Source organism: Pelodiscus sinensis, chromosome 28 (genome assembly GCF_049634645.1).
Source record: "Pelodiscus sinensis isolate JC-2024 chromosome 28, ASM4963464v1, whole genome shotgun sequence".
NCBI classification, from domain to species: domain Eukaryota; kingdom Metazoa; phylum Chordata; order Testudines; family Trionychidae; genus Pelodiscus; species Pelodiscus sinensis.
This window is the reverse complement of record NC_134738.1, coordinates 480,290-490,531: the sequence shown is the minus strand read 5'-3', so window position 1 is coordinate 490,531 and position 10,242 is coordinate 480,290. Positions and strand designations below refer to the sequence as shown.

General features: G+C 56.2%; 1 protein-coding gene across 2 annotated transcripts in view; it reads left to right on the top strand.

Annotated features, from left to right (window-relative positions):
* The first annotated feature begins 6,440 nt into the window (after window positions 1-6,440).
* RASSF2 (Ras association domain family member 2) overlaps window positions 6,441-10,242 on the top strand; it is a 47,391-nt gene continuing 43,589 nt past the window's right edge. The window contains exon 1 of one of the 2 annotated variants that reach the window (XM_075910998.1): window positions 6,441-6,629. The gene's annotated coding sequence lies outside the window, so the exon portion shown is untranslated. The remainder of the gene's footprint in view (window positions 6,630-10,242) is intronic. The other variant, XM_075910997.1, reaches the window with a different exon arrangement.

The window sequence follows — 10,242 nt, the reverse complement described above, 5'->3', positions numbered from 1 at the left end:
TTATGCATTGCTCTGCCTGTGCTTATTGATGTCACTTTGCAGTAGCTGTGTAACCATTTGGCAGTATTAACCCTGTAATAGTAGTGACGTAGAGTAATTAATAAAAGCAACTATCCCTAATCAACTCTGTTTCGAAGCAAATCCATAATCCTGTTTGGCCAGGGCCCTGTGAGCTGACACCCCCCTCTGGTCATTAGCTAGTATAACTGTCCCTGCTAGCAGAGCCCTCCATTTCTGTGTTATGAGAAGGATGTGCCTGGAATGCAATTCTTATTGCCCTGGCATAAAAAAACCTGGCTCTAAGTTCTAATAGGAGGAAGCTCCATGCCAGATTTGGTGGTCCTAGCTCTAGAACAGACATACTCTTTCAAACAACACTCACTCACAGGCGGACATATTGTCTCCAATATATAGTCGATATATTCTTCTCATTTCCCCAGACCAGATCAGTTGTGTGTGTGTCTCTGATTTTAATACATCTGTCTTTTTCTTCAATTGTTCAGTTTTGTATATGCAACTGAAAAAAAGCTATTTGCATTTCCTCACCTTGTGCAGTGGTGAACATGTGCTTGTTTTGGTATGCCATTTGGTTAACTTTTATTTAAAAGATGTGGGCTTGCTTTTAGTCAGTTTCCTTTAAAGGAGGCCTGAGAAGCCCAGAAGTGATAGGAAAGGCAGACAAAAAGGCATTGGGTGGCGGGGAGGGGAGTGTTGCTGATGTGTTATCCTTGGTGTTTCAGAGGTACCTGGGTATGTGTTTTGCTCAAAATCAACCCTGTAAAAGCACATAGAAATGTCGGGCTGGAAAGGACCTCAGGAGGTTATCACATCCAGCCTCCTGTGTCAAGGCAGGACCAAGAAAGCCTAGAGCATCCCTGACAGGTGTTAGTCCAACCTGTTCTCAAAAACCTTCATGGGGATTCCACAGCCTCCCTAAGTAACCTGCTCTGGTGCTTTACTAGCAGAGCTGTCCATCCATTGAGTGATTCAAGGCAGCTGCCCTGGGCCCCATGCTTTGTGGGGGGTGTCTTGCAGGGCCCGGGGGGCTGGCAGACCAGCAAGGGTACCTGGCACTGGCAGTAGAGGTTGTGCCCATCCTTGCACTCATGGCGGTAGCGGGAAGCAGCCTGTTCCGCTCCCCCGAACAATGTGGGTAGAGCAGACGGGGCCAGGCCTCCGCGTCCCATCATTGCTGCCAGTGCAGAGGAGGTTGCTTGGGAGAAAGGATGCAATGGGGACAAGGAGGGAGTGGAGCAGGGATAGGAAGAGGCAGGTGGGGGCAGAGTAGGGGAGGTGCTAGGAAAGAGGTGGGGTGAGATCGGGTGGGGGTGGGGCTTGAGGAAAGGGGTGGGGGCAAGGCTGGAAGCAGTGGGTGGGGTGGGAAGAAGCAGGGTGAGAGCAGAGCAGGGGCAAGGGTTGGGGAAGGGGTGATGTGTGGGCAGGGCTGGGCGTGGATCTGGGCGGGACTAGATGGAAGGGGTGGAGTGGGGGTAGAGTGGAACAGGGGTGGGTGGGGTCTGCAGCAGGGGGAGGGGTCTTTTCTGTGCCCTGCACAACACAACCCTGTTTACTATGCAAGCTCTATTTAAAGGAGGACCATGGACTCTAGCCTCCTTTGTGAAGTGCCCCAAGATCTACTCATGAAAAGCCAGAGGGCGGCTCACATACCTGTGGAGGTACTTTCATTCGCTCCTTGGCAGTGCTTTTGCTCCATGGCTAGAGCAACCCAAAGACTTGCCATGCAAGGGACCATCCCACACAACTGCGCCTGGGGTCTAGCTGCAGGAGTGCTTGTCCCCTGTGCAATCTGGAACTCAGAGCTGAGTTGAGCTGGGCTGACAGCCAGGCCTCGGGGGAGGCCGAGCAGGCTGCTGTGAGCTGAGCAGAGATGGAGTGTTGTTGTGCAACGTCTGCCTCTACTTCCAGGCTGACTAGTCTCCAGTCCCTTTTCAGCAGTCAGTTCAGCCCTGGGGAATGTGCAGGACTGATGGCTGGGACAGCTGTGATCTGGATGAATCCCAGGGCAGAAGCAGCAGGAGCCTTAGTAGGCCAAGCCGCAGAACAGGAAGGGTCACCTGGGAGGGGAGAAATGGTGGGTCAGCCCTAGTGGCTCTGCTAGCTGCGTTGCTGCCCTCCCTGGGCACCCCAAGCTCCTGGAGGGTTTAAGTACAATAATTTCTATCACACATGCACTGGGCTTCTTTTGAGTTGCCTTCTGGTTTTGAACCTTTGGGGTTACATGCAGGCCACGTTTCAAGCTTATGTAAGGGGACTGTTAGCCCCTTACTAAAACTCAGTGGGAGTTTTTGGTTGGCCAGCTCCCAGTACCAAAAGGGGAAGGGTACATGAGACTGACTGACAGACCCCAGGGACAGGGGCAGATATAGGGCAGGGCGAGCGGGGTGGCTGCCCCGGGCCCCGCGCTTCAAGAAGCCCCACGCATGCGATGTGTCAAAGGGGGGGCCCTGCGAAATTGTGCTACCCTAGGCCCCGCAAAATCGTCATCCGTCCCTGCCCAGGGACAATGGGAAGAGGCCAACACTCCAGCTCAGCCTGATTGACAGGTTGGACAGATGAATGAGAGAATTAGAAGGCCAGGTCCCATCCTCCGTGTGAGCTGGGATTTTCTGGGTCTTTCTGAGAAAAGGAGAGAGAGCTGAGAAGAGCAGCAGAAAAGGCAAGCTGTGTGGAGACAGACATGCAGTGTCACAGCCAGGCACACACAGCCCGAGGAGTGCAAGCTGTGCTGAGGGGCAGACCTGCAGTGTCACAGCCAGGCACACACAGCCCGAGGAGTGAAAGCTGTGCTGAGGGGCAGACCTGCAGTGTCACAGCCAGGCGCACACAGCCCGAGAAGTGAAAGCTGTGCTGAGGGGCAGACCTGCAGTGTCACAGCCAGGCACACACAGCCCGAGGAGTGAAAGCTGTGCTGAGGGGCAGACCTGCAGTGTCACAGCCAGGCACACACAGCCCGAGGAGTGAAAGCTGTGCTGAGGGGCAGACCTGCAGTGTCACAGCCAGGCGCGCACAGCCCGAGGAGTGAAAGCTGTGCTGAGGGGCAGACCTGCAGTGTCACAGCCAGGCGCGCACAGCCCGAGGAGTGAAAGCTGTGCTGAGGGGCAGACCTGCAGTGTCACAGCCAGGCGCGCACAGCCCGAGGAGTGAAAGCTGTGCTGAGGGGCAGACCTGCAGTGTCACAGCCAGGCGCGCACAGCCCGAGGAGTGCAAGCTGTGCTGAGGGGCAGACCTGCAGTGTCACAGCCAGGCACGCACAGCCCGAGGAGTGAAAGCTGTGCTGAGGGGCAGACCTGCAGTGTCACAGCCAGGCACGCACAGCCCGAGGAGTGCAAGCTGTGCTGAGGGGCAGACCTGCAGTGTCACAGCCAGGCGCGCACAGCCCGAGGAGTGCAAGCTGTGCTGAGGGGCAGACCTGCAGTGTCACAGCCAGGCGCGCACAGCCCGAGGAGTGAAAGCTGTGCTGAGGGGCAGACCTGCAGTGTCACAGCCAGGCACGCACAGCCCGAGAAGTGAAAGCTGTGCTGAGGGGCAGACCTGCAGTGTCACAGCCAGGCACACACAGCCCGAGGAGTGAAAGCTGTGCTGAGGGGCAGACCTGCAGTGTCACAGCCAGGCACACACAGCCCGAGGAGTGCAAGCTGTGCTGAGGGGCAGACCTGCAGTGTCACAGCCAGGCGCGCACAGCCCGAGGAGTGCAAGCTGTGCTGAGGGGCAGACCTGCAGAGTCACAGCCAGGCACACACAGCCCGAGAAGTGAAAGCTGTGCTGAGGGGCAGACCTGCAGTGTCACAGCCAGGCACACACAGCCCGAGGAGTGCAAGCTGTGCTGAGGGGCAGACCTGCAGTGTCACAGCCAGGCGCGCACAGCCCGAGGAGTGCAAGCTGTGCTGAGGGGCAGACCTGCAGTGACAGAGCCCCACACACAGCCCGAGGAGTGAAAGCTGTGCTGAGGGGCAGACCTGCAGTGACAGAGCCCCACACACAGCCCGAGGAGTGAAAGCTGTGCTGAGGGGCAGACCTGCAGTGACAGAGCCCCACACACAGCCCGAGGAGTGAAAGCTGTGCTGAGGGGCAGACCTGCAGTGACAGAGCCCCACACACAGCCCGAGGAGTGAAAGCTGTGCTGAGGGGCAGACCTGCAGTGACAGAGCCCCACACACAGCCCGAGGAGCACAGACCCTGTGCTGAGCAGCAGACCTGCAGTGACCAGAGAGCCAAAGGGGTCAGAGAAGCAACACAAGGAGCTGGAGTCTGGCAAAGCAGCAGTCTGCAGCTGGGTGTGGTGAGTAGCTGGGACCAGCAAAGGGGGAAAGAGGCTCTGGGCAGGGACACGCCACCAGCGCCACCCTGCAGGCCAGACTTGGAGAGGGATTGTAACTCCAACTGGGAGAGGGGTCCTGCCACCTAGAGCCTAGGCCATGTGGTCACTCCCAGAGCAAGCGTGTCCAACTTGCAGCCTCCCTGCAGCACAGCCAGGGCCTGAGAGAGAGCCCGGGGACCTACAAGGAACAGACTGTGAACTATCCTTACACTCTGCAGACGGCTGTTTGTGATGTCCCCGTGCTACAGAGGAGGGCTGTGCGTTCTCATTTAACCTTTCTCATTTTTCCTTTTCTGTTCTTTTTGATCAGTTGTTTAATAAATTGTATTTGCTTTGAACTGTATGAAATGATCACTGGGTCAAGAAAGCCTGCAGTGTGAAGAGAGCACCCCAGAGTGGGGACACCCTAGCCCTTACCCCAAGTGACTACAAGGTCGGGGATTAAGCCCCAGAAAACCTGGGCCTAGCTTTGTTGGATTTCGAGGACTCTGCTACTCAGGAGAATGGAAGAGGAGCCCTCAGTGTCAGGGAGGCCTTTGGGTAAAAGAAGTGGGAGTGGGGACTCAGATGCTTTTGCTGGTCCATTTCACCGGGGCAGTATAGAAGCCAGGAAAGCTCCCCACAATAGCGGGACCATTCCCCCGCTTACACTTATCTCAACAGCCCTTCTTAGAAACTGAAAGCTGTTGTTTCAGACCAGCACTCGCCCCAGCATTTGGGGCATGAAGAGAGCCACAGAACAACGTGAGACTTGCTATCCAACTACAAGTGCTGGCAACACTGCAGCTGGGGGGGCCGACCGAACTGCCAGGCCCTTATGCAAGATGGGAGGGTGGCAGGGCAGCTCCATGCTCACCGAAGGGGCGGGGCTTCTGGCAGAAGAGGCGGGACTTTGGGCTAGCTGCTTCTGGGTGGTGCTGAAGGGCTGGTAGGAGGCTATCAGGAGCCCCAAGCCATTTTGAATTGCTAGGCCTAGAGGCAGGTGCCGCCTTTGCCCTTCCACCCCCATCAACAGGCCTAGTTGTGAGTTTTGCAGATTTTAAGCCCAGAAGGGACCACAGCTGGGTATGCTGCATAGCACAGGCCAGACTCCTGCCAACAGGCCCGACCTTAGGGAAAGGTGAGCAAGGCGGTTGCCTAGGACCCTGTGCTGCCTGGCTGGGAGCCACCCAGCCATGTGGTACAGCCAACCACAACATGCTGCCTTGGGCCGTGCAAACTGGCCAGGCCTGCTTATCCAATGGCTTGTGGTGGAGCTGGTGCGAATACTCCAGAGCAGGGGCTTGCAACCTTTGCAGACTGTCATGCCCCTTGCAGAGTCTGAATTGTCTTCTGTGCCCCCGTCTTGCTCCCCCTTGAAAAAGACTCACTCACAAAACCAGACACAGAAATATACAAGTGCCATTGCACACGGTCACTGAAAAATGGCTGACTCGCTCATTTTGGCCAAATAATTAAAATATAATCCCTGGATATATAAATATTGTACTTCCAGTTCAGGGCCTAGTATGCAGAGCAGTGTAAACAAGTCACTGTATGAAATTTTAGTTGGTACAGTACCGACTTTGCCAATGCTTTCTATGTAGCCTAGGCAAATCTCTAGATGAAACACCTAGGCTTGATGTAAGGATTTCAAGATGTCCCTTGGCCATCTCAGCCTGTGGCTAGTTCCCCAGAGGGTTCAAAACCAGCCCCTTAGTTAGTCCCATTTGAACACTCAGTTTCCAGGTGGTGACTCTTGGCTCTGTCTGGCTCCTAAATGGATTTAAACTCTTGCTTGCTGGTACCGCACACCCGTCAAACATCAGCTGGGAATGTCCCTTGTCCCGCCCGACCTGGCCTGTGTCTGAGCCGGGCGAGGCCAGTGGGACACATCCCCCCGAGTAGCTCGCTTGGGTGGACTGCCCGCCCCCCAACGCTTCACAAAAGTCCTTTCTTCCCCCGCCTGGGGCGGGTCAGGCCCCCACCCTCTCTCCCGGGCCCTGGCCAGGCTCAGGCTGCGATCCCAGCGCCCCCCTGCAGCCGCCGCCTCTGCTGCGGACACTCCCCAGCCAGCTGCGCATTGTCTGGGCGGGCGAGCGGGGCGCCAATGAGGCCGCGGCAGCGAACGGCGGCGCAGCAGCCATTGGTGCGGGGCGCAGGGAGACAGGCGGGCGGTGTCTGCAGCTGCGCTGGCCCCGCAGGGCGGCGGATGGAGGCGCGGGCGCCGCTGCCCGAGAAGGACGGAGCAGGAGCGCGGATGCCGCCTTGTTGGGCGGCTCTCGAGTGCCCCCGCCCTGCCCAGAGCCCGGTAATCAGCGCAGCGGGGGCGGCCGGGGGCGGTTGGGTAACAAAGCCGGGTGGGGCTGCAGCAGCCGGGGGAGTTTGCCGGGCTACCCATCCTCCCCGGCTCCCTCGTTGGGCCGCTGGTCCTGGAGCCTGGCGTGGCGGAGGGAGCAGCCGCCTGGGAGCCAGGCTGCCCGGGTTCTGTGCCTGGCTTGGGGCTGGCCTCGGCAAGCACCGGTCGGAGGAGGGCGGTCCCCGGGGGCCTTTCTTCCACATCGCCGCCAAGCATCCCTCTGTCTTGGGCACGCGGCACCATCTCCGTGCGCTTCCCCTTGCCCCGGCCTCGGGTGCTGGTGGCTCCGCTAGGACTGATCTGCGGGCAGGGCTGGGGAGCAGGAGTCTGGTTCCTGGTGGGCTAGAGGCTGGTTTTAGTGGGTATCTAGCAACGTTCCCCGAGCTGCTCAGGCGTTTCGGGCCAGTCCGGGCGCAGGGGGACAGACCGGAGCGAGGGGCTCAGAAGCTGTTTCAGGGTCTGTCACTTTCCAGGCCGCGGTGAGTGGCCTGGCGGGTCCTCTCGGAGGCTCCCCTCTGGCGGGGGTGACTTCCAGCAGTTGGTTGGGCAAACTCCGCTGCCTCTGAAAGTAACAGCGCAGCCACGATTGCAGCCTTGGCAAGGGGGGGGGGGCAGCAATCTGTGGCGGGACCTTCGGTTTCTGTGAAATCTGTTCCAGTCAAAGGCCCCTCCCTGAGCGGCGGATCCTGCCTGTCCCTCCAAAGGAATGTCTGCTTGGGACCGGGCAGACAGACTCATGTTAACAATTCATAGCTCTTTGTACAGACAAGGGACCACTATGATAATCCAGAGCTCTTGGCTTCATAACCGCCTCTTAAATGGAGTTGTGAGTCAGCCTGGCTGGCCTAGCTCAGAGCTTATATTCCCCGTCTGTCTCCTCCTGAGGCCTTCCTGACCTTTGCCTCTGACCTCTGCCTGGCTGCCCTGTTCCCCACCTGTGCAGGGGGACGGTTAACCTAGAAGCCTTTCAAGCAGGGGGGGTGATTCACCAGGTCATCTGCACCAGAGACGTGGTAAGGGAGGCACAGGCCTCATGCTGATCCTTGGACAGAGTTGACTTTCCCTCAGATTGATCCAGTGAGCAAGCTTCCCTCTTGCAGCCTGAGTGCATCACCCCACCCTGTCCCCCGGGCCAGTTCTAGTGCTGGGGGAGGACACTGTCCGGTGGTGGTTTCCAGAGCAGCTGCTGCCTGTGGAGCAGTTTTGTATTGGCTGCCCTCCTGCCCCCTCCTGCATTGTATCCTGGTGCAGGCACCTTGGTTAGGGTGAGAGGATGGGTCAGTCTGTGGTCCTGGGCCCCTGCTGAGCGCTCTCACATGGGTATCAGTGGGGCTGGCAGCCTGGAGGAGGAATCTGGACTGAAACCCACCAACTCATTTCCAGTAGGTCACAAAGAGCGATTTGATGGCCACTATTTCCAGTCTGTCCAGTCGGGGGGTGCAGAGGTCAGTAGGCCCCATTGCCCTGAGCTGCCCAGCCCTGTTTGCTTAAATTCCCTGTCTGTCTCCTCCTGAGGCCTTCCTGACCTTTGCCCCTAATCTCTACCTGGCTGCCCTGTTTTCCCTGAGCAGGGCCCTTCCAGGCCAAATCCACTTGGCAAAGAGAGCCAGGGCCTTGGCAGGGTGTTTAGTGTCTAGCTTCATAACAAGTGCATGCTGTTCCCTTCACAGCTGCCTTGCAGAGCACAGAATCCAGCAGCCAGTAGCACAGTGGTGTTAGCCTTCTCCCCAACATTGGATACTGGGCTCTGTTTACAGGAATTGCCCTGTGGCTGTGGGTCAGCTAGAGATGCCTTGGGCATGGGAGAACTGCTGGGTGAGCACTTGTTGGAGAGCAACGCGGCCTTGTTTAGGGGAGGGATGCGGAGGACTTCAGGTGGCCCTTTATGTTGCTTGTGCCTAAAACCATTTGGGCAAATTGTTCTCACCACAATTGGGGTAGGGAGCTGTTTCTCAGGGAGGGCTCAAAGCACAGAAATACCTGCTGAATGGGGCACAAGGGGATTCTCAGACACGCAGGCAGGTGGTGATGATCCACCCTAAGGTGAAGTCTATCCGGGCACTTGACAGTACTGTATTCTAGCTCATTGAGACACTTCCCCTTCCTGGAATGCAGCAAGTTACAGCACTGTAAGTTGCCTGTGTGAGCCAGGCTACAGCCCTGTGGCTCCCAGCGCTGTGAGCTGCTCCCCATGCAGAGGCAGGTTACATAGGCACTGGGAGAGCTCTCGGCCCCCACTTGTGCCGTGGCCACACTTTCAGTTTAAAGTGCTGCTGCAGCTGCACTTTAAACTGTTCTGTGTATACAAAGCTTGAGTAGCTTTGTCTTCCAGACATGCTGGCCTTCTCAGAAGAGAAGAGCCATCTTCCCCAGAGCCAGTGAGTGCCTCCACATCCTTAGCTGGCGGGAACTGGTGCTGAATGGCTCAGCTTTGAGCTCCACTGCTGACCCAGACCCGACAGCTTTAGGAAGTCAGTCCATGACTTCCAATGGTGCTTTGAATCTCTTTCCTGCTGCCTCTTATCCTACTTTCCGGCCTCAGTGTGGCCTCTGATGTTCCAGGCTGTCCCTAGACTTAGGAGCATGATCTTGGGTCAGTTTCACTTTGTGTTGGTTTCCTGCATAGTCATTAAGAGATAGGAACTTTAATTCTTAAATACAAACTTAGACCTGCCCTAGGAAGTGCACCAAGTCTGCCTCTAGGAATTTCTCTGATTCAGGTCTCAGTGCCCATCACTTAGCATCACTACACTGGTGCACAAGAGCACATGCAGGGCAAGCTTATTTTTATAAACTACAGCAAGAGGGCAGATACACCAATTCCCAGGCCCCAATAGCTTGTGTCTGAATCTACAGTAAGGGATAAAAAAAATCCCAGAGCTGTTGCTCAAGGTTTCTGTCAAGTTCTGAGCTAACTCCTGGAAGTGACCCCTGCCATCACAGCCTGTTTCCTGTCTCTTCTGCCTTCACTGTTGCATGGTGTAGCTGCTCTCCAGATTGGCAGGCCCAGCAAGAGAGTTACTGGATCACATGTGAATTGTACTGCTCTCCCTGGGTGCTGGGAGTGGGGAATGTATTGGAATGGGTCAGAATGCTGCTGTCTGAACATTGGCAAACAGGAAAACAGCCTATGTGGAGGGATGAGCCAAGTAGCAGCTTGGGAACCCAGCAGGGGAGGCTTCAGCAGTTACTTGGCAGAGCAGGTGGGTGGGAAAATGGTCTGCAAAAGGTATTTTTAGGATAAATGCATTTTGGTACCATCACGCCTGCAAGTCACTTTAGAAGCAGATAATGTTGCATGGTCAGACTGCAAAATCCTGATCTTAACTTTCTCTGTGTGCAGGAGGCATTGATGTTTCTAGCTAGTTTAGGAAACCTTATATAACTTCACACTTTTATGCCACCTGCTTCTGCTAAAATTTTCCAAGAACATTGCAAAAATTAAGGGATTTTCCTAGTATGCCTGTAGGCCAAATAGTAATGATGTGTGAGCCATTTCTAATGATTGGGTAAACCGAGGATTGAGTAAACCCTTTGCTCGGGGTCATATGCAAAATAGGGGTTT